Below are 23,640 nucleotides of genomic sequence, written 5' to 3'. Positions count from 1 at the left end.
ACACCTAAGTCTTTACCTAAATGCATTCATGTCAGATTGTTCACTCAATCTCCTTTTCACCTGAGCCTTACCCAAATCCATAGCCAGGATTGCTTTTGGCTGGACAACTGCCCACCTCCCTAAAGCTGGGACAGAGCAGTCACAAACTTTGAACTGGGTTAAACAGACAAGAAGATTGTGGTACTGCAGTGTCTCCTATGAACTCTGCTGCTTTCTAGGATGCTACCTAACAAAATGGTAGACCTTTCACTTTCTACACAGCCATCTACCTTAACAAAATCTGGTATCCTGCAAAACAAACATAACTTAGTGGTTTTAATTCTCCACTGAAAATGAAGGGGTAAACTGGTCCCCAATTCTCTGCATTGTCACAGACACAAACATCATGAGAAATCACTTCCTTGGCAAAAAACAGGGCTGGGGAGGGGAAACATCCCCAGGAGAGGAACAGACCCTTAGTGCAGAGATGGAGCACCAGGGTGAGAACTTGGCAAGGTCCTAGGGTGCAGGGGGACATACAATGTATTCACTAAAAAAATAACCTAGTGAATTATTTCAAGCTTATGTATCACTGGAGAGTGTCCCAGAAGAAATATATCTCAAAGCAATTTCATTTGGAAGCTCCCTTGGGCCTATCTACAGGTGTGCACACTGTACTGTGGCCATCAAGAATAAAGCAGAACTGCTTCTTATGAGTAATTTGCTTAGAAGAGGGGCTATTTAATTATGACAGACCTGGAAATTAAGACCAACATCCTGCAGCTGGCTTGATGCCAGCAGACAGTGCTCTTCCAGGTGAATTCCAGATTAAGATATCAACTGCCTCTTTCACAAAAAACATGTCAAAGTCTGAGCATCTCTGCTGTGAATAGAATACTTCCTATAGCCTTTAGGTAACAAACAGGGAGTCTGCAATGCAGCCATCTTCTGTGGCCCTCACACACAGAACTGTCATTCATCTCACAGGCACCACTGATCACCACCCAAGCATCTCTTACATGTTTTCTTTGCTTTTGAAACAGCAGGTACCAAATCAACCTTTTACTTTCAATGATATTCACTGTCACTTAACAAAGAGACCTTCAGTGAAGACGGGTGGAATTTTTTTCAGGAGAACAATCTTTTGGTTTAGCAGGATGCAGTACAGAGTCATTACACCTCTGCCCAAAACCTTCTGTGTATCATTTGTTATCTTTGCAAGTGTATCAAAGGGTGATTTTGGCAGAGATTATGATTTTTCCCCTCCTTAGAAGTTGGATCCAGCTGTGATTTCGCCTTCTGAAACAGTCATCCTTGACTTTGAAGTGACCCTTTGTTCTGGGCTGGTTCCACTCCCAGCCTCACTTGAAAAGATGAGCCTTTTTTTTGAATGCATAGTCAGTATTCCCGTGGCATAGTGCAGTCCTAATAACATAAAACAATATAAATTATTCCAGAAATGTTTCCAGATGGTACCAAACCACCTTCAAGCTGAGGAAATGTGAATCTGAATTAATATAGATGAGTTTTGTTCTGCACATGCTTAGCTCTGCTTTCTCTGATGAGAAACACTGAGCTGGAAGTCCCAGCCACTCAGACCCTGGGTAGGACATGGTTTCACCCCAAGACTTTGGGTATCTCCATGTTCTGGCTGCAGCCAAGGTCTTTGGGACTGGTGGGAAGCAAGGACACACCCAGGTAGCCTAGCAGGGTGGACCCCAGGCCAGGGGCCACATCCTTGGGTGAATCCTGTCACACCAAAGTCAAAGGCAAAGCTCCCACCAACTTCAATAGTCCAACTGCTACTGGTGTTTTATTTACAGTGCATTTTATGTTTATTACTTTTGTTCCCTGTCCAACTTTTTGTGTCTTGACTCTATTGTATTTTCAAATAAAATAAGGTATTCTTCCTCCTTTTATCTAACAGTTAACATACCTATTATATCAGGTTGATAGATTTCCTTCCCCATTCCTCAAACCCATAAGAAAATAAGCAATCTGCCATGTGGTTGACAGCAAGAAGTAAACCATAATAAACATCTGTCCAGCTAAACATAAAACACCATGTGTAAAAATAAGCTGACAGGGCACCATTTTACATAAGCAATACTATCACCTCCTCAACAATTACAAGTTGTTTCAGCTTCTGAAAAGCCACCCCTTACCTACTTCAAGGCATTGCTGCTCCTGAGAATTTTCTTCTCCAATTTGCAGAAGAGCATAAAGCTAAAGCTGATTAAGCAGAACAAGGAGTTTTCTACTAAAGAAAGAAGTAAACCTAAGCCTAATCTTGCTGCATGCCCAACAAAGTCCCCAGACATCTCCTTGAAGATCAAGTGAGCTGAAATCCTCATTCAACATTATCCCACACATGCTTATATCCATTTTGAAACACATGGAAATGTCTACTGCCATCAGTACCCTTCTCTCACAGCAAAGTCATGTCCCATGGACAATCTGACATTTGTTGAAGACCAAAAGAATGCTGAGGAGAAATATCCCTCATACAGCTGTATAATCACTGCTACAAGTCTGCAGAACAAAGAGCTTGCCCTGGTGCTGGTATATTTGACAATGTAGAATGGTTTTCAGCCTGTATTTTTAGTCCAATCATGGTCCCCAAACAAGCATGTAGTGATGATGCCAACCAGTTGATCAATACATGGGTAACAAACCCCTTTGGGAGCCCTTTCCAAAGGCTGGTTTTGCTGCTTCCATTCCCAAGACAGCATCATTCACACAGAAGTCCTACAGAGGAAAAGAGGTGGAAAACCTCAACTCCTACTACTGCTGTTAGCATTACAGGTATTTTTGGGGTGTCAGATTTGACTGTAGACTCCTAAAAGCAAAAGATCATAAAGTAAGGGACCAAACTACATCTCCTGAATGTTTTCTGAAGCATCATTCAGAAAACCAAATCACCAAGGCACATCAATCCTCGGTGTGATTCATTCCAGTTTTAAGCAAGAATTGTGTCAGATACATCCTTCCAAAATGCCTTGCCTTGGAAAACTCCAATATTTTATGTTACTCTGCAACAAGCAACAGAGCAGAGGCAAGATGACTACAGAAGATACTGAGCCTTCCCAACAGATATTTGAGCACCTGTCTCTAGACTTTTAGAAACAGAAGCAAAGGATGTGGCATCACACCCTAAGCTGCATCTGGCTGTGTCCCTGAAGCAGCTGCAAGTGTCCCCATCAGCTATGCTGGAGAGGGCAGGCAGTTTAGGGAAGACACACTTGAGACAGATGCTGAGACCAACTCAGAGACTTCAACTGTAGTCATTTGCAGATGCAGCCACCAGCAAAAAGGCCAGTGAAAGCAAAGGCATGACCAAGCATTATGCAAAGCTGGAAGTTATCTCACTATAGCAGCAGAAATGGCAGGGAGTCCAAGCCAAAACCACCAAAGTAGCTGCAATTCTTTGCATTTGTTTAATTGTGTGGGAGGAGATGTTGTCTTGCTGAAGTATTTTAACTAGAAAAGGAAGGTATTGTCTATGAGCTGGTAAATTTGTTCCCTTATTGATTACCATTATTTTTTTAAATATGTGTGCAAATGTATGCATATATCTCAATATATATTATTGAGATATATGCATAAAATCTAGATTAGGTTTGAGTGTATATACTTATATACATATATGGACATTAATGTTAAATTCTTTGCCAATTTTGTCATTAAAAATCAAGATCAGCCACTAGCAAGGCATTTGTTACTCAGAGGAAAGGAGCCAGGCAGTTAAATACAAACAACACATTAAATAAAGATAGAGAGGCATGCACAGGAGTGGGTGTGCAGTGTACACAAATCCCCAATCTTTTTCATGTGCTTAAAGGCACACTGCCTGTCTGAAGGGGATCATATTACCCTCCTTTGTTGAGCAGACCCTTTAACACCACTAGGGAGGTGGTGCTGGGGGACCAGCCCGTTGTCACAGACAGCTGGGCATGCTGCAGCTTTCTGTTCTTCAATCTCCTGAGTATTTGGAACATTTTCAAAGCAGCATCGCCCACTCCTCTTCAGGTGTCTCACAGACCTGGAGGATTTCTTCCACTGGAAAAGGTGCAGTGAGGTGCTCTTTATAATCCCTACACCACCCACTGACCAACAACCAATTACTGAAAGGTGACCACCGAGTCCCACTGGACACGAGGACAGTGCTCAATTACTGCCATGGGCAAATGCCAGGGTGCTGCAGCTCACTCAACTGCTTTCCAAACTGTCATGGCTACTGGCTGTGGCAAGGTCAGAAAATCCTCTCATCCCAGGACAACTTCCAAGATGGCAAAGACCATCCTTTTGCACAAGTTCAAATAGGAATTCTCAACTTCCCCAAAATTTCAAAGCAGGCAAACTTTGGTTTTGTCTCAATACCTGCAGAAAAGTCAATCTGGGTTATTTGTGATGATACACAAAATCCATTTTGAAATGAGCAGTTATTTTTGACAAAAGGAGGGAGGTTCCTGCTGTGGAAGTCATGAGAAGAGTACTTCGAACACTCAGAATTCAAGCTTCAAAATCTCCAAAATAGAAGTTGTGATGCCCTTTCTTCTGCACAAAGCTCTAGCTGTGATTATCATCAAACATGTCACACAGTAAGCCATTCAACAGGGAAAAGTTTGGATAAACACTAATTCCCCTACTGCAGAAACACACACCATATCATGCTTAATTTGCAGTGGGGAATTTGATGCTCCAATCACTTTCCAACTGTGGGCACAATGGAAGGCTGGGACAGGGTACAATATCAGATCTCCACCACCCAAGTGTTGCAAAAACAGGTTAGAGAAATGCCTTTTAAACTCTAACTGGGTATAGTGCACCCTGCCTCAAAACAGGGAAAACAGGAGCAACCAGACAACATGTTTGTTTTGGCAGGGCTAAATCATGAAACCAGATCTTCCTCTCCCCAGCCTACTGCCTATCATCCATATCTGTACCAGAATAACCACCTGGGGAATCATGCTGAAAACCACCACTACTGAAACAAACTCAACAGTGTGACTACAGCTGACCAAATGGTAGGCCACCACAAACAGCAGCCGGGGCAGAAGAGAGGGAGGTGACACTTTCCAGGATAGATGCCCATTTGAGAAGTACCATCCAGTGAAAGGTCCCAGCAGTGCCCTCAGCCCTTTTAGTCCACACCTCAAATTTCAGCTGGTAACATCCTGTCAGCTCAAAACAGCACCTGGATGTTTTGAGGAGGACAGCAGCACATTTGCCATCCACAGCTCCTCAGAAATAAAAAAGTTAAGGAACTGTCTTCCTGCCTAGCCATTAAAGGGCATCACACCTCTCTAATTACATGAATCACTATTTTCTGAAGAAAAAGCATCTAATTGAAGTCTCCCCATCAGCTCTGGTACAGTCTCCTCAAACAGTTCCTCAGCATGACTTCAAATTACACCGTGCAAGAAAACTGCTTGATTTAACTCCCTCAATTTGTCATAACACCAAAGGGGATCTCCACTGATAATTAAACTTCCCAAATGAAAGCTTGAGACAGACTGACAGCGATTCACTTGAAACAACCCATCATCCATGATCTGCCAGGGACTCAGCCTTGGTACTCAACAGAAAAAAAATAATGCTCGGGGAAACAATATTAAATAAGTGAGCTTCTGTCACGTTAAACCCAGATAAAATGAACTTTGCTTAGCCAAAAGCCCTGGCAATGTCATTCAGTATAAACCAGTTGGGGTCCTTGGAGCACAGTGCTTGGAAGAAGGTGGGAAATGTTCCTTAGGGGATAAGGAAGTAAGTTAGACAGCAACAGAAGTTGGTTTGTTATTAAAACAATACTGGGGAAACAAACAAAACATTAAGAGCCCCAACCTTCATGCAGAACAAAAAGTATCCTGTACAGACATGGGACACATCCAATCAGACTGATAGAAGAAAGGAAAGAGAAGACTTCCCCAAACACCATTATTTTTACCAGGAACGAAGGGCAGAGCCAAATTGGGACTTTCAGGTGCAGACAAGGGGCAGATCAAAGTGGGTATAAACAATTGGACTTAGCTACATCCCTGAGCAGCGGGGAACCGGCAGAGGCCAGCAGCTAGGTCATGGAGAGCAGTGGCAGCTCCAGCTGGAGGCAGGACCATGAGGCAGCTGCAGACCCTGGTCACCCTTGTCAAGCAATCCATGAGAATCCTGCCTGAGTGACAGGCTGGGCCATGGACCTGTGGCCACCCCTGTGGATCAGCAGGTCTGCAGATCAGATGCTTCTCAAACAGGCACGCTCCCAGCCCTGCTGAACTAATTAAAAAACTGTCCCAATTTAAAAAATGCTGTCCCAGTTAAAAACTTCCTCCATTACCATAAAGGGTGCTGAACTGAAGTAAAAGATCCCGTTCCCTTGCTGGGAAAGCAGGAGTGTTGTTTTTGTAAATGAGATGGAAGAGTTTGAATACCTTTTTCAGAGAAAACACACTGTAACAAACTTCAGAGGAATGGCTCACATAAGGGAGTACTCAGCCTGAGCTGGACACTCATTCAGGGAGGAAGGGGAACAGAAATTGTATGTGGTCAAGTCACAGGGCTCCTTGCCTTATGCCAAGGTTATTGCAGGCTTCTGAGAAAGGTTTTGCTATCCCTGGGCAACTGTGTATACCAATTAAGCATCTAGAGTCAGGATGGATAGGGCTTTGAATAACCCCATGGCAGGTGGATTGTACTGCATGGAACTTCAAGGGCTCCTTCCAATCCAAACTATTCTAGGATTCTGTGAAAATTCAAAATATGCTACATCACTCCTTTAGGCTCCTGCAATCAAAACTAAGTCATTAGCAAAGTAATTAGAATACATTTTTGTTAATTTAGGAGTTTTTCCACTGGTTTGCAGGCCATTCAAGGGCTTGCCCTATGCCAAATTCCAAGTGAGATCTGCCAATTCTGCACCCTGGTGTGGCTGTTGGAGGATGACTCAACACAGTGGAATAATTAAGAAAAACTTTCCTTTTTTGAAGAAACTGAAGTTAATTTCTCATTGAACACACCAGCTGAATTAAAAAATATATTACAGCCTTCTGAGAGTGCTTGCATGACTACAGACCTAATACTAAAGCTTTTTGCAACTATGATTTAACCATACAAAAGAGACGCTGACTGTGAAAGGAGTTTAAATGTTTGCTTTAGATTCAGTATTCCCACATTCCAGCCATAATTCACGGGCTGGGGAGGGATCAGCTTCTTCCAAGCATCATGTGCTCATCACTGCAGGCACAGACAAGCACTTCACACCCCTTGCTTGGCTGGTGTGTGCAGCAGACACATCCTCTCCTGCAGCAGAGAGGCTGTTGCATGTCTGCAGTTCCCCAGGTGCCTCTTCCAAGTAATTCCTACTGTCAAGTTCTTCAGAAAGGCCTTCCCCTAACAGGCAGTGCCCTGACACACACTGGAATGAAAGCAATGACTGAATCCTACCATCTGATCCAACTAGTACTGCTCACTGACCAGACCTACCCCACTGACCAGGGTAACTCAGTGCTGAATGAGACAACAGTGCATGACTTGGATGCACCAATGCCTCAGCTGCCTTGGAACAGCATGAGAAGCTTCTGCAGGAGGAAGCCCTAAATGAGGCAGCCTGGGTAGCCCAGCTGAAGGCAGAGGGGCATGCTGAGCACCAATGGTGTGGCCGCACTCCCAGGGTAACTGGGATATGGCAATGTTCCATCTTGTTGGGCCAGGAAACGACTCCCCTTCCCCACCAGGCCATGACACGTGCCTCACCAGGGACCGTCCTTTTGGGATGGGACTTGGTTGTGCAGGTCAGTCACAAAACCTGGCTGCTAGGTCAACGGGATATGCCTACATCAGTGTAGCCTAGATACACACACACACACACACATAAAAACAGGAGCTGAGGATGGTGCAAGGAGGTGGAGCAGAGGAGATAAAAGGGGCCATGTGGAAAAAAAAAATCAGTCTCAAAGGTGTTTTGCATACTATCCCACAAGCCATCACTGCAAAGACTTCAGAGCTCCTAAACTGATTGATTTACAACAAAATGCCTTGGAAAACTGCATCTGCTTTAGGCATTTAAGTCTAAATTAAGTACAGAGCATGGCAAATCATACAAGCATCATGTTTGATTAATATGTCAGTGGGGTAACCAACCATTCCTGTTTTCACACACTGGTATGACAACCTAGTTTTGATATATTCTTAAACAAATCTCATCAGGAAAGTGCTAGAACACTGATGTGGAATTAAATTTCACAGTGAGGTAGGTGTGGCGGATTTTTTGCTTTGGGTAAATACTCTTTCCTTAGGAATACGTTCACCATTCAGCTTTCTCCTCTTCAGAACAGCAAAGCTGTTAAGTAGAGTTTTGCCTCCACCTGACCCAAACAATCATGGCTACAAGGCTGCTGATATAGGGAAGGACTGGGGAAAAGAGGCATACAAACACAGCATATTTCGTATTTATCTCAGAACTTCTATCAAAAGCACGACAAAAGACTTCCTGCTCCTTTTTTGGATTAAATCAAGACTTACTAAAGTTTGTGGGATTTTAAAGGTTTTTTCCCCTCGAAAAGCAAAGATGACACTGACCAACCAAACTGTGAGCCAGACCATGACCACATATTTCACATCTCACTGCTGCCAGTGTCATACAGAAGGATCCTGCATGCTGGCCAGCCCCAAGAGGGGTTTGGGCAGAAAGCTGCTGGATGTGACAGTTGAAGGAGCAATGACAGCAGGGACAACACAGGGATACCAGGAGGAAAGAAATGCAAAAACTTGGCAGACTTGGCCTGAACCGAGACATGAGGCCACTGCAAAATACCATGCAGACTCAGCTCCCTGATTTGCACAAGGACATGCATTACCTTGTAGACACCCCTATAGCTTATTCTGCCATCTGTGTGGCAGAAAACCAGGTCTTGCAACCCACATATCTCCAAGAAGAAAGCTTTTTCAGGCTCCCTTGGAAGCACAAGTCAACTTAGAGAAGTAATTAAATCCTGTGAGAAAAATAACAGATGTCGTCTACTTTTTATTCAACCCCACCAGTGTAGTACTTATCCAATCTATAGGCTAAAATCTTATCTTACTCAGTTTTCTGAATACATTGGAATTGCCACCTGCACCTCCCTGCCTTTCATGCAGAAGCCTGGTCTGCCCCAAGAAATGCTCCTGCAACCCAGTAACAGTGGTAAGTGAAGCCACCCAGCACACAGTCCTGTCAAGGGAAGTTATACTGCTATCCTAAAAATAATTGTGTTCCTATCAGCAAAATGCAGTGTTTGGAGTAAGTATACATTTTTATTGGGAGAAAAATTACTAATATGATCCAGTCTGCTCAACTTGTTAAAACAATGTTATATTTTTCCACATCATCATTCTGGCATCAAAGGAAATCATACCTAATTATGTTTATGGGACTGAGGGAATAGACAGAGACCTAGATATGACAGTCTTGGAGAAGTGTGGTGAAATGTATAATGCAACACCTCTCAGAATATGTACAGTGCCATCTCTCCCCATGTCACTTACCTAGAACAAGAAACTTTGAAGTATAAGAAGTTCTGCTGCTGCAAGGTGCTTTAAGTGACAGCAAGAAGGAAACAAACAACTGGCTGTAAATATTCTGCTTAGCTCCCCTGTGCCGAGACTTGCAGGAGAAAATAGGTGGTTTTAAAGCAAAGTAAGTGAAACAAATGATAATTACCATTTTCCCCCAAGGGTCTGAACAGGAGCATGAAAAGTAAAGCACTGCTGTTGTGTTTTTGATGGTGCCCCACACCATGCTGTTCTGCTCTCCAGGTATTTCCTTTGAAGGAAAAAACAGGTTCAAAAACGCTGTAACATCTGTGACGGTTTATCTGGAGCAGCCAAAGCACAACACTGAGGCTTCATCACTTGTATAAGTTTTTTTGGGGGATCATCCATGTTTCTTCACATGCCAACCAGGTTATGAGGGGTAGGAGTCGTCTTGACTAGCTTCAGCCCACTCCAAAGCAGACATAGGGTATCATCTCACCCTGCTCTGTAAGGCTAAGATAGGCACCTCCAGGCATGAACTTTTTCCCTTTGGAGGAAAGATGGGAGCTATGGCCCTCCAGAGGTACCTGCTGTTCCCAGTAACTATTACTAATGTAGTAGTTACTGCACTACTCTAGCAAACATCTACAAAAACTCCACCAGACAGATGCACGAGACAGAAAACAGGACTGTACCTAAACCCAGCTGAAGCAGAAACACCTTGATGAATTCTGACTGGTATTTCTGTGGACACTTAATAAAAAGATGGTGAAAGTCTTTTAATAGTCTTAGGGTTTTAACAACTCAGACATGCACCTTTCTCACAAGAGCAATAGCTCCTGATTGTTCTTGCTTTCCTCAAAAATAATAATAATAGTGTTTTCTGGAGAAAACCTTGTGATTTCAGGACTGCCCAAGCACTGATCCTACCACTTCCAGAGCAAAGCATAAGCATTTTGCTTCAGCTCTTTTCCAGTTACTTAGCTGTTACACTTTTCACTGTATTGCTTGTGTTGGTACCTTTCCTGAACTACAAAGCTGCTAGAAGCCAAATTTCTGCTCCCATCTCACAGAAGTTCTCGCTTCCAAAACTCCAACAAGCACCTACTGTTTTTCTCCTCCAAGATGTAGCACCTCCACCCTAATCCAACATCCAGCTGATGACTTCTGGCTGTGGTGCCTTCATTTTGCTTGTGGTGCCAGAACATTTTGCTCCTTTCTCCCAGCCAACTGCAGAGTCAGAACAGTTGTGCCTAATGCACCTGGGGTCAGCACGGACAGACACACAATGGTACAGCACTTCTGCACTTCAACCCACATCAGCCAAGTGCTGTATTCTTCTCAAGGGCCTCCCCAAGGGCTTTTGGAAGCTATAAGCACACAAACCAGCCTGTCCCTGCAATGTGAGAAAAACAGTAAGAATCTTGACATCACATATGTTACAGGTCATCCTGTTTTGCGTACTTTTTGGAGTGAGAAAAACAAATGAAGTGGCATGCAGCAGCATCCATTGCTTGGGGATTATATCACATGGGTCATCAACTATCAGGCAGTGTGCAACCCCCAGTAAAGTTCAATCAGCAACCTAATGACAGAAGACTACATTCTGGTTACCTCAGATAATTAATTCCCTCTGGAAAATCTTCTAAAGATTCAACACATTATTTACTTTGTTACCTGAAACTGCTTTATAAAAGAGTCACTTCAACAAAACAATCTTATTCTACAAACTCAACAATGCATTTTCCAACTAGTTTATTTTAAGAATTTGTCACCTGACAAAAGCAAGCTATTCTTCAGCTTAAGGAAACAGTTCACTTATCAAATCACAGTAATTTCTTGTACAGTGCATTTTCTCCTGCTGCATACACATCCAAATAAACCTCCTACATCAGCACTCCCAAATGAAACTATGACTAGCATCACTAACTCTGGGTCAGCACTGACTGCAGCTGACCCCAAGCAAATCTGCCTGAAGCACTGAAGCAGCTCTCCACACCACACAGCCTCATGGTGCTGATGGTCAGTGGCACTAGCTTCTCCTCATACAGAGTTAAGTCAGCAGGATTTCCTAGCTCATCCTTCAGGAGCAGCAAAGGGGCTGTGTTGCATCCCCATCCACCTTTGTCACCACTGGAAGGCAGAGCCAATAAATCCTGTCAGGATCAAGCCAGCATCTCCTCAGCACATCGGCAGACAAAGTAACTCACTCTCTTTTCCTCCTGCCCCACTCTACACCGCTGCTTTTAGCATCACAGATATGGGTCAAGAGAAGAAAATTAAACATACCACTTTGTTTTCTATTCACTTAAAGGTGGGATACAATTGGAAGGGACATTTCTGAAAGGCTACCAAAGTCTAGTTAACCTGTTCTCAAGGTTGAGGAACTTGCTAGATCAAGAGTGAACTAAAGGTAGCAGAGGCAGTAATTGCAATAAGACCCCTGCCCTCCTGCACTCTAGCCATATTTCTCCCTCTCTTCTTTCTCATCTGCTTTTTCTTCTTTTCCCACTACTCCTTTTTCCCTCCTCCCTCTTGCACACACCAGGCCAGCAACTGTGCTCAACGCCAGCTAGATTGGAACTTGCTCCTGTCATCTCAGAATCATGCTATTGTTAAGGTTGGAAAACTCCAAGATGACCAAATCCAACCATTTGCCATGTCACACAACTGAAAGCAGAGACACAGAACACAGGCACACCACCATGTGAATGAACACTTCCTGCCACATGGCAACAGATTACACAGGAAGAAAGGAGGAAGAAAACAAAAGAAGGGAAAAGAGAAGGAAAAAAAAGACGAGGGAGTGACAAATCTTTCAACAATAACCTTAGAACTGGTTTCTCCAGTAACTGGTTAAACAGTTACTAGCTTTTTCTTCTCTAAAATAATGCCTTCTGTTTATAAAAAATATTGCAAGAATATACTCCACGAGGAGTCAAGAGCATATTGCATCTCAACCACACGCACGACTGAACAGCCTGATGTAGAAGCCTAGCAGGCCTCGGGCTTGTTACAGCCCACTGGAAACAAGAAGTGCCTTCTGAACACACCTCCTCACTGTTAAGCACAGTCCTACAAGCAGCAAGACTCAAAATTTTACAAATATCACCAAAGTGGCATAAGTCGGGGACTAAACACCAATTGGCTCCCCTGCCCAAGAAAAGGCTTTATTTCAAAGCCAACGTGACCATCTAAAGCGTGCATGTGATGGAGCACAGTCAAGGTCTGACCCTGTCAGGTCACTAAAAATGCAAGATACTTGAAGTACTTGAATGCAAAGTAACTTTCAAAGCTTGTGACAATGCACAAGCTTGATCCTGCTTTGTGCCAGGTTCAGCACTTGCAGCTAAGGACCCAGTGCCATTACACAGTCTTTTGCATGATGTGGAAAGCTTGTCCAAAAAATGTGTCCAGATGGCCACTGAAGGCAACAGAAGTCCATAGAGCACCTGACCAGAAAGATAAATTTGTGCCTGTTCTTTCCAAGTTTTCATTGTATTTGCCTCTAACTTGGAGACGGCAGCCAGTCAAGCATCAGCGAGTGAATGAATGGCTTCAAGAGGCATTGCTGTGCCACTGCAGAGGGTCCCACATGACACCTGCATCGCCACGTGTGACCACATCGTCAACACTAGTCCCCGTGGCATAGCAGAGTCCACAGAGGTGGGCAAAGGGAGTCAGGGTAGGGTATGCACTAGTTCAGCTGATGTTGGACGTCACCAGGCAGTCGTAGCTCAAGCACAAAGTAATGTTTGCAAATGACCACAGGCAAGTGAGCCAGCTAACTCATGAACCTTCAGCACCATCATCATCAGCTCTTCAGCCCAGATCAGCAGCCTCTGTAGAGCTGCAACTGCCTTTCTGTCACTAATCTATACAGCACCTACAAAAATACCACCTTGCTCCAAAACTAAGGTTTCCAGCAGATGACAACAGAACTAACTAGCAATTTCCTATGTAGTCCCAATCTTCCTCTCCAGCCTTAGCTGCATACAAATTCCCTCTTAAGGATTTTTAGTGGGTTCCCCTTGCTCCACCCCATCTGCCACCCACATTCATACACATGCAGAAAACGGTAAGACCCATATGTGAGCCAGAGCAGCTGCCTGCAAAGCGCTGACAGACCAAATGGAGACAATTCCCTGTCCTGCTCACAGGAGCAGGTTCGGGAGCAGCAGGCTGCAAGAACTCCTGGGATACGGGCCTGGCTATGAGCCCTATGGGCGATACCCGCATTCTCGGCAAATTCTAAGTCTCTTTTGCAATTTGACGAAGGAAGCAAAGCCCAGCATGGCAGCCCCCCGGGAGCCACCCTGGAAGGCCCTCAGGGGCACGGCCCAGGGTCTCTCCACGGCACCTGGGCCTTCACCTCCAGCACAGCACGTTCCCTGCGGCGCTGCTGGCACCGCAGAGGAGACAGGCAAAAAAAGGGGAGGGGGTGGAGGGTCAGGCGAGGGGAGGCGAGGGGAGGGGGTCGCTCCGGCAGGGACGCGCCGCGGGGCCGGCTGCGGCCCAGGAGCGCCTGGGAGCGCCCAGGAGCGCCGCGCCCTACACGCCGCACCGCAAAATGGACGCGCCGCGTGGAGCCCCCGCCCGCTCCGTCCCACACTCACCCAGCCGGGGGCTCGGGCAAGCGGTGAGGCAGCGCAGCCGCGAACCCCGCTCCCCGCTGCCGCTTTAGATCTCCTGCGCGGGCCCGCCCCACCGCGCCTCCCAATGAATGGGAGGCGCTCACTGTTCCACGTGGGAAAAGCCCTACGTGTGTAGGGGGTGGGGGTAGCCTACGGCGGGATGGAGGGGGAGGCCGGCTTGTGGAACCCTGGATCACCGGGCGCGGGAGAACCGCGTGGCTGGGCACGGCCGCGGAGATCGCCTCCGTGGGGCAGGAAGGGGCTTCACAGGCCAGCTCCCTGCAAACAGCTCATGCCGCTCGTTTGGCGTGGGCTGAAAAGCTACTCGGCTTTTCTTTTTCTCCTGATGCTCCCTGGGAGTGAGAACTGAGGGGCAGGGTTGGACTAAATCATCCATTCGGCTGTAACACACATCCAGCTCTAAGAGCTGATGGATTCTGCAGAACATGGTTGAGCAAGAGATGCCAGCATGAAATGGATGCAGTGGGTGTCACAGAATGTTAAGGGTTGGGAATGGACCTTAAAGGTCATCCAGTCCTAAACTCTCCTGCTGTAGGCAGGGACACCTCCCACTCAATCAGGTTGCTCAAAGCATTATCCAATGTGTCCTTGAAGACTTCCAGGGTTGGGGTATCCACAGTCTCCCCGGGAAACTTGTTCCAGTGTTTCACCACCCTCAGAGTAAAAAATTTCTAATATTTAACTTAAATTCCTCCCTTTTCAATTTTTACGCATTACTTCTTGTGCTATCACTACAGTTCCTGACAAAAAGTCCCTTACCAGCTTCCCTGTATTGGAAGGCTGCTCTGAGGTCTCCACACAAACTTTTCTCCAGGCTGAACAGCCCCTGATAAGGGCACTAGAACAGCATTTCACTCACTTGATAGGGAACAACACTTCTTACCAAGGACAGTAGAACAGAACAGCACAGCCTTGGAGAAATAAATGAAGGATGGAACTTAGGCAAACAGAATTCATGCAAAATGCAAGCAGGATGCCAGCTCAGCTCTGCAAGGCTGAAATAGTAGAAGTTAAGCAAAACAATCTTGGCTGTACTTAATGAAAAGCGGGGGTCAAAGAATAGCCCCCTGAAAAGGACGCTGGACTTTGATGACGACCCCTAAAGAACCAATAGAAGGACTTTGATAAGGATTGAGAATGTGTGAAATAAAGTTAAGGAAGTGGGGATAGCTAATGAACATGTAATCAGTGTTTTTGATAAAAACTGTACACCTGACACTCAGGGCATCGATTAGAGGAAATATCTTCCAGCATGCTGTAATAAAGAATGCCTTCTATCTAGTACTCAGAACTGTGCTAGAAAGTTTCTATCCAGCTAACTGCAGTACTGCATCTCTCTATCTGTCTTCTCAGGAGAGGTGTCTGTCTTGGTTTACAAGACAGATGTCTGCTAGGGAAGGCAGAAAAGCCTCCCTTGGAATGGAGACTATAAACCCCCTCCCTCCAAATTATTAGAATCTTGACATTAAGGGCCTCTTAGGCAAAGATGTGGGAATAGGAATCACAGTTCTTTTCTGGTGTGTATAATAAAGCAACAAACAACAACAACTAGGGCGCTAACACCTAACAGAGCCCGGAACCTTCGGTGCAGTTCCGGTCACGGCCAGCAGGGGCGCTGCTGCGCCCGGCGGGCGGGACGGGTGCGGTGACTCCCCCGGGCCTGCAGGGGGCGCTGTGGCGCGGGCTCGGGGAGCACATGGCGATGGCGGCTCGGCTGAGACGGCAAGGGATGGAGGGGAGGCTTCGCTTCACAAAGCCCCTGGGCAGGCAATCTCGGTGCCCCTGACAGGACTCTTGGAAGCAGCAGGCTGGAAACAGCAGGAATGAGCAGAAGTCCTGGGGCAGGGAATGAGGATGTCCCAAAACTCCACGGCAAATAGTGGCACTGCAGGGTGTCCTGGCAGGGCAGGGTTCCCCACTGGGTCACGGTGGTGGTAGGAGAAGGCAGCAGGGCCGGAGCCTCACTGTGGTGGTGAATCCTCTCCACAATGCCTGCAGCCTGTCTCCCCTCCATGCCGAGAGAACGAGAGCCAGCCAGGAACTGCCCTTAGCACCTTCTCTCAGCCTCAATCTCTCGGTATCTTTGCCACCTCCCCCCCAAAAAAATCCCACAAACTAAGAGTTCCCCTTGCCTGCCTGTCTCAAACCTGTCAGTTCCAATTAGCAACTCAATGGGAAGAAATTCTACAGGTTTCTACAGGTTTCCAAGGAAAGAATAGAAAAAACCAAAACCTAACCCCCAACAGTGTCCCAGTCCTCCTACCAACTTTGTGACCACCCTTTGGACTTGCTCCAACCATTCCATGACCTTTTTATGTTGGAGACACCAGAACTGTGCACAGCACTCCAGGTGGGGTCTGACAAGAGCAGAGCAGAGGGGGAGAATCACCCTCAGCCTGCTGGCCATGCTGCTTTTGGTGCAGCCCAGGATTCAATAATGGTAGACACTGGTGGATTTGGATTAGGCTTTTTACATTACCTCCCATGAAGCACAATGCTCACAATCTGGAAAATACACTGTTAAAGAAGCTTCCATGGCTGACCCCAAAACTATGGCAAACAGCCCAAAAGAGCTGTGGATGTTGGAAGAACAGCATGGTGTCTGTGCCACGCTTGACAACATCCCATTTCCATTACCATTCATAAGAGATCACTATGGGAAAACTGTCCAGTGTGCTGCAGGATGAGATAGCATCTGAACATGAATCTTGAAGAAACATCAAGATTCAAACTGTTCAAAAGAAAGTGGAATTCTAGAAAGGAGGAGAGTGATAGTTAAGGAAAGAAAACCAAATAAGCAGTGAAGAACATCTGGCTGAGCAACCAATTAAAATTGCATCAGAGGAGGTTTAGCTTGGATATTAAGTAAAACTTCTTTAATTTTTAAGAAAAACAACAAAAGGGTTGTCCAGCAAGGGAGCAGGCAGCCCAGGGAAGTAGGGAAGTCACTATTCCTGAAGGTATTTGAAAGATGTGTAGGGACACAGGGCTTAGTGCTGGACTTGGCAGCACTGGGTAAATGGTTGGACTTGATGATCTTAGAGGTCTTTTGCAACCTAAACAACTCTGTTAAGAAAGAGATCAAGAGATCAAAGTGGATCCCAAAAGCCATGTGAGACTGCTAATGGTGCTAATGAAAAATACCACCCCAAAAAAATGGATCTTTCTAGTAGAGCACCTTACTTGAAACTTATGTAGTACATAGAAAGTAATTATGAAGCTGTAATCAATAGTGCCAAATCTTTAGTACGGTGCTAATTTTGGCATTTAACCATAAAGAAATACATCTACTTGGTGGAATCCTGAAAAAAAACACTGGTAGGAACCACATTCATTAAAGAAAAGTGCAAGGAATTGTTTTTCAGGACAAAGGTAGAGAGTAGAACAGTCCTTCAGTGATTAAGAGGCAAAGGTATAAACACTAAAGGAAGAAAGAAATTTTTTAATGTCAATCACAATTGCACCATGCTCATTAACAATTGCCCACTGGAGGGGCTGGAGGACAATTTGGAGGTAAGCATTAAAAAAACCCCTAAAACAGTGTTTTACTGCTGTGTTTCTTCATCAGCTGCTCCATGTGAGATCAACATCTATACCTGTCATGTTGCCATCTGCTTCTGCCTATCACTTCCATAGAACCCTTGTCCTCTGTTATTATAGATGTGGTTGCATAAATAAGGGGAGTGCTGGTCTGAGATAATGGCTCCTAAAATTGTTCTTGGAAAGAAACCCTCTCTTTTATGCCAAGCTGAAATACCCATGACACCAAGTATCAATTAATAGGAAAAAGACCCCAACCAAACAACAGCTCTGAAATTTCTCTTTTTCTGCTGGAATTACACTCTTTATTCAAAAATCATTTCTCACACCTTAATCCTTCCTTGCTCTTTAATTAATCAGCTGATCTGCCTGTCCTAGTTCATTTTAATCTGTGGAACCCATCATACCAACTAACAGTATCTCAAATAATCCTTAGACACAAGAGCTGTTAACACAAGCCTGTGGCCATTCCCTGTTTACATACAAGCACTCATACAACACTTATGGAAGGTAAGAGGATATAATAGTGCAGACATTAACCATTCTGTTCCATAAGCATTTTCTGTCTTCAGCAAGCTTAGTAGATTAATAAAAAAGCAGTCCATACAGCTGTTTGTGGAACAGTGCTTAGGGACGTGCCCCATGTTTCACTACCAAGCACAGATGTGGGCTGGATGTGTGAAGCTAAGTGTGAGATGAATACTGCCTTGTGTACCACAAAACCATGATAGGTAAGGCAGTGAGGAGAGCAGAGCTGCTTTAACTAAGCACTTCAACATTTTCTTCAAAATTTATCAAGCCAAATGTGAAGATGTAACAAAAGGTGTACATGGAGTAATGCAGCAGTTGTCTATCAGTTTAACCAAAAAAAAAAACAGTTATCCAGTGGTTAATGACCTCTAACAGGATGACTGAAGTCATCCAAGATGTCCCAACAACAAGTGTCATTTGTATCATCCCAGTCTCAGAAGCTAGACTTGTGTTACTAAATAAGGTGGGCTTGTTCTCTGTCTTTGAGGGCACAGCACAGCTTACATCCATTCAGCAAAACCCTCTTATTCTCCAAAACAACTCCATAGCAGGGTGACCACCTCCAAACTGCTCACTGGGAAGAACAATCTGATGCTATCCCATGAACTGTGCACAGGCATTTCCTGGGAGAGGGCTGTCTTGTTTAGACTGTACCTGTAGCAGGAACTGTTTAACACCATGGGCAGTTGAGGACTGGCACACCATCCTGAGCCCTCACCATCCTTTATTTGCTGATGCAGGTGTAGCCAGGAAGGCTGGAGCTTTGCTGTGAACCTAGAACCAAACAAGATGGTTTTGGACATATGCCTTTGGCATTTCCTCATGAGTAGCTCAGACACCACACCAGTTGTAGCTTTTAGCCCCCAGAATGTGACTTTCTCTCATTTACTAGCCAGAAGAATAAGACATCTTCCTTAGCATTGTACATTTTGTTCCCAGAGCTAAATTAATTTCCTGGCATTACAAGCCTGTGTACCCCCCTAGGTCTGGCCCTTTATGATCCAAAGTGTAATCCAAATACTGTGTTTGATCTCAGCCTCCTACTCTGTACACAGCAGCCCCACTTCCTCCTTTTTAAATTTTGTTTCTATTTATACTGTTAACAAACCTTTCCGCATTCATCTTCACAGATCTTTGCAAGGTCTAACGCAGCTTGACTTTTGGCATTTGATGCTATATTCCTACAGTTTTTGACCTTCAAAATATAGCTGCATAGACTGCCTGACCTCTTTATCTGTTCCCACAGTGTTTACACCTAGCATCCTTCCTTGAACAGTCAATTATACAGGTAACTCTGGAGAATGTCCTTGTTAGTTTTCCCTTTGTTTAGCATACAAATTCCAGAAGGATTTTCTACCTCTGATGTAAAATCTCATACACCCTCATATGCAACCCCAGATCTTGTCAAATTGATTAACTCCAGTCACTAGTTTTCTTAAATTTCTTTATGTTTTCCCTGTGGAAAAACAAACAAACAAACAAAACTCAGAAAGATATTTTTAACCTCTTCCCCATTCTACTGAAATGCTATCAATACTCTGATGCAATTTTTTTTATTGTAACTACAGTTCTATAGTTCTTCTATAATATGTTCACTACCAAAACTGCATCCCAAATACATGTCCTTTTGCTTGTGGAGATACACAATACCACATCCCTTTATTCTTGAGTTTGCAACTCTGACTCACATTGAGCTGTTGCCCACCATGAACCCCAGATCCCTTTCTGCAGGGCTGCTTTCCAGCCACTCCTCTCCCAGTTTATACTTGTGTCCGGCATTACTTTGTCCCAGGTGCACAATCCAGCATTTGGACTTGTTAAATTTCATGCTATAAATCATAGCCCAGTGTTCCAATCTATGTAGATCCCCTTCTGCAAATCTCCCTGTTCCTCAGGGAAGCCAAAAGCACCTCCCAGTTTGGTATCACCACCAAACTCAGTAAAGGTGCACTGCACTCGTTCGTGCAGATGGTTGGGAAGTACAGGAACAGGAGTGGCCCTGGAACTGACCCCTGAGGAGCAGTGCTGGGGACCAGTCACCAGCTGTACCCCCTCCACTTTACAGCCCTTCAGCCAGTCCTTCACCCAGCACACCATGATGGTTTTACGTGCCATGTTCTTCCATACTCAGGTCTTGTTTCTGTGCTCCTCTTTCATTGCTCACATACACCCTTTGCACCCTCTTCCCAGAATGGGCCAGGCTGGAAGGGACCACAGTGGAGCATCAGGTCCAACCTCTCTGCTCAAGTAGGGTCATCCTAAACATGTGGCACAGGATTGCAACCAAACAGTGTTTGAATATTCTCTGGTGACAATATTTTTTCTGCTGCTTCTCTTTATTTTTCCCAGCTTAGTCCTTGCAGCAATAGGGTTTGTTATTTCTGCCTTCCTACCTGAATTAGACACAGTCTTTTCTTTAGCAGGACCAAACTGTGACAGCAGGGCTCCCTGTGCATCCTCTGTACGACAGGAACTAGTGGCCTGCATCATTTCCAGTCTTTCTTGATAACCCGGGCAAGCCGTGATAGCCAAAATCTTAACTCTCACTCTGTCACTGGTCTGGGCAATGGTTTCTGGGCACATGAGCAAGGGCCGGGGGGAAAACCAGGCAAGCCACACCACAAGCAAGCAAGCTGTGCCTGTGACCACCACCGCCAAGCACAGTGTGAACGATTAGCCTGGACCATGCTGGGATCCGAGGGCGTGTTCACACCTTGAATCTCCAGGAATCGGAGAGGGAGGAGCAGCCTCCCGCCCGAGCCCATCCCGGCCCATCCCTGTCCGTCCCAGGCCCGCGGTAGAGCCGGCGGCGGCCCCGGGCTCAGGCGCCGTCCTGGGGCGCCCCCGTGCGGGCGGCGTTGGCGTTGCCGCCTGCCTCCCGCGCTGCCGTTCCCGTTCCCATTCCCGTTCCCTTCTCGCTGCGGGATCGGCGGAGCCGCCTCCAGCCCCCGCCCAGCCTCGGGAACGGGATCGGCTGCTCCGCGGGGCTCAGGCCTCAGCTATCGGTGGGTGTTGCTGGGGCTTCACCCTGTCATCCGCCGGGCCGCACCCCGGAGGTCCCCAGGGTTTACGGAGGCTCCTGTCACAGCAGTCACTGTGACTGGAGTGACAGAGGACAGAGGACAGAGCCTCACTTCCCTGGCTTGACCTCCCACCACCAAACCTTCCTCTCTCCAAGGAGTCAACCCACAAAGACACTTGGGCCCCTAAACCCTCCGGTTTCAGTCGGATGTTGGTACCTAAATACATGTGTAGGTCTTAATTTCTTTCACATTCTCCAGGCAGTGTGGAATTTCCCACTGAGCTAATGGAGAAACTCCCCAAAAAACCCCCTACAAACTCTCCTTTGTTGACATAAAAATAAAGTGAAAACCCCGACCATGTGGCTGTGGAGCACCTGTGTTCCATAGAGGTGGTGGTTGTGTTTCTTCACCAGAAATTACGTCTTACCCATGACACAAAAGGGAAAACATGTAAGGGGAAAACCATTCCCACCCAAAGACTGTGCTGTAGTGTGGCTGTGTGGTTTGGCTGGCTTAAATAAGATGGATGCAGTTTGCAAAGTGCTGCTGGAGCTAATGCAGTCTCCCAAGTCTTGGCCAGGTCAGATGCTGAGCAGGGTGACTGCTGAGCCCTCCTGACACCTCCAGTGGGGACAACACAGTGGGGCACTGGCTCAAATCAAATTATCCTGATGCTGGCTATTACTGCAATGAGAGCAGCCTTCCTGGATGTGGCCTGGGAGAAATGCTCCTGAGGGAAAAGCATCCCTCCTCCTTATTTAAAGGTTCCCATATTGCCTGCAAAAAAAGCCATTACTGCAGCTTTTACTTGAACCTGCTGAATTATACCAAAAAATGCCTGGACTTTGACCCTCCTCCATTTGACATATCCATCATCTCCCCCACAAAAACTGCACACCCTCTAGAAATATCCTTTTGGTCTCCCCATTGCTTCATGAAGAGTGGGGTCATTGCCATCCACAGCTCATGTTCTTGCTGACACGTAAGTTTCCTGTTTCCATCCAGGACAGAGTTAATTTTTGCAGTAGCTGTGAGGAGGGGAAGCCTGGAGTGGTGTCGCCATGGCTTGGAAGGTATTCTGTACCACCTCACATCAGTTGCTGACACAGGGGGTAAGGGACTTTCTGGCTTCTGAGGAGAAGGGCTTTCTTTTCCAGTCAGGAGAAAGTGTGCTGTGGTGGGGAAGAGCTGCTCTGTATTTGTTGGGGCTTTCTGTGTATAGAGTTTCTTTGTCTTATAACTTTTATTATTAATATTGCTGTTAGTGTTTGTTTTCTTATCTCATTACTCTTTCCAGTAAATTGTTGTTATCTAATCCATGTTATTTGCTTTTTGTGCTTCCAGCTGGAGGGGGCAGGATGATGTGTTATTTCTTTTTAGTGGGACTACTAAATTGAATAATACCATTCCTAGACAACAACAAGCCATATATTTCTTGGGTTTACCAATTTGCCTTCTGTTCCTGGCTACCAAATCTTTGTTCCTCTGAGCTAGTGGCTCTTTTTCTTTTTTTTCTTTTTTTTTTTTTCTTTTTGCCAGTATTTCCCTATCTAGACCCTGCTGTCCATCAGAAATGGATGGGCATTTTCCATTTTCCATCAGAAAACTCTTTCAATTTCCTTCAAAAGTAGATCCTTCCAGGTCCATGGTGTGGCCTATCTCTCACAAAGAACTTCAGATCAGATCCTCTCCTTCAGGTGCCTTGTTTAGGCTTTTCCATTCCTTCAAACACAGTGTTTCTTCTTCTGTATTCAATAACCTTGCCACAAAGGGACAGTTCAGGCCTGTATCTTCTCTGCTTTAGAGTCTCACAGCCCCTCTGGTGCAGGGTAGCCTGGTACAGCCTGGGTGTGGCCTGAAACCAGCATCTCCCAAGCTAGCATCTCTGAGATTACTTCCTTCTGTTCTGTTCCTTCCCTCAAGCTGCACCATACCAAGGCAGTGAGAAGCAGATGTGGACATCTTTCCCAGACAGGAATGCATTTCCAGTGTCTCTCCTCAATAACCTTCCAGCAAAATCTGTGCCTTGTTCTTGCTCATGGCTTTTCCCCAGCCCCTGTCCTTTGTTTCCCTCTCCTACAACCAGGAATTCATGAAGGAACATTTTATTCAGTCTTCAAGGAGAAAGGGCTACCCTTGCAGGAAATTTGAAGATGTCAATGAAAATGCAGCAGGGAATTATGTGCATGTGGTGACTCCTGCTTTAGCTTGCCTAATGTGGCCCATTCCTCTTTGGGCATTCTTAGCAGTTTTCTACCCTCTCCTAAGTTTGTAATATGGCTTTATTTTAATGCACATACCTTGCGTGCAATTCTCTAAGACCTCATGGGTTTTGGTTGCTGTTTATGCTTTTTTTCCAGAGGAGTAATTATGTTCCACCCCAGTTGTGGTGCCATCTAGAAATTCCC

General features: G+C 45.5%; 1 protein-coding gene across 1 annotated transcript in view; it reads right to left on the bottom strand.

Moving 5' to 3' along the window:
* SLC7A1 (solute carrier family 7 member 1) overlaps positions 1 to 14,253 on the bottom strand; it is a 37,420-nt gene extending 23,167 nt beyond the window's left edge. The window contains exon 1 of the mRNA XM_071433981.1: positions 14,100 to 14,253. The gene's annotated coding sequence lies outside the window, so the exon portion shown is untranslated. The remainder of the gene's footprint in view (positions 1 to 14,099) is intronic.
* Between the last annotated feature and the right edge of the window lie 9,387 nt (positions 14,254 to 23,640).

This window comes from Agelaius tricolor, unplaced genomic scaffold (assembly GCF_023055355.1).
Source record: "Agelaius tricolor isolate 1412-34295 unplaced genomic scaffold, bAgeTri1.0.p SCAF_9, whole genome shotgun sequence".
Classification (NCBI taxonomy): Eukaryota; Metazoa; Chordata; class Aves; order Passeriformes; family Icteridae; genus Agelaius; species Agelaius tricolor.
Note: the sequence above shows the minus strand (reverse complement) of the source record. Positions and strands in the feature narration are given on the sequence as shown.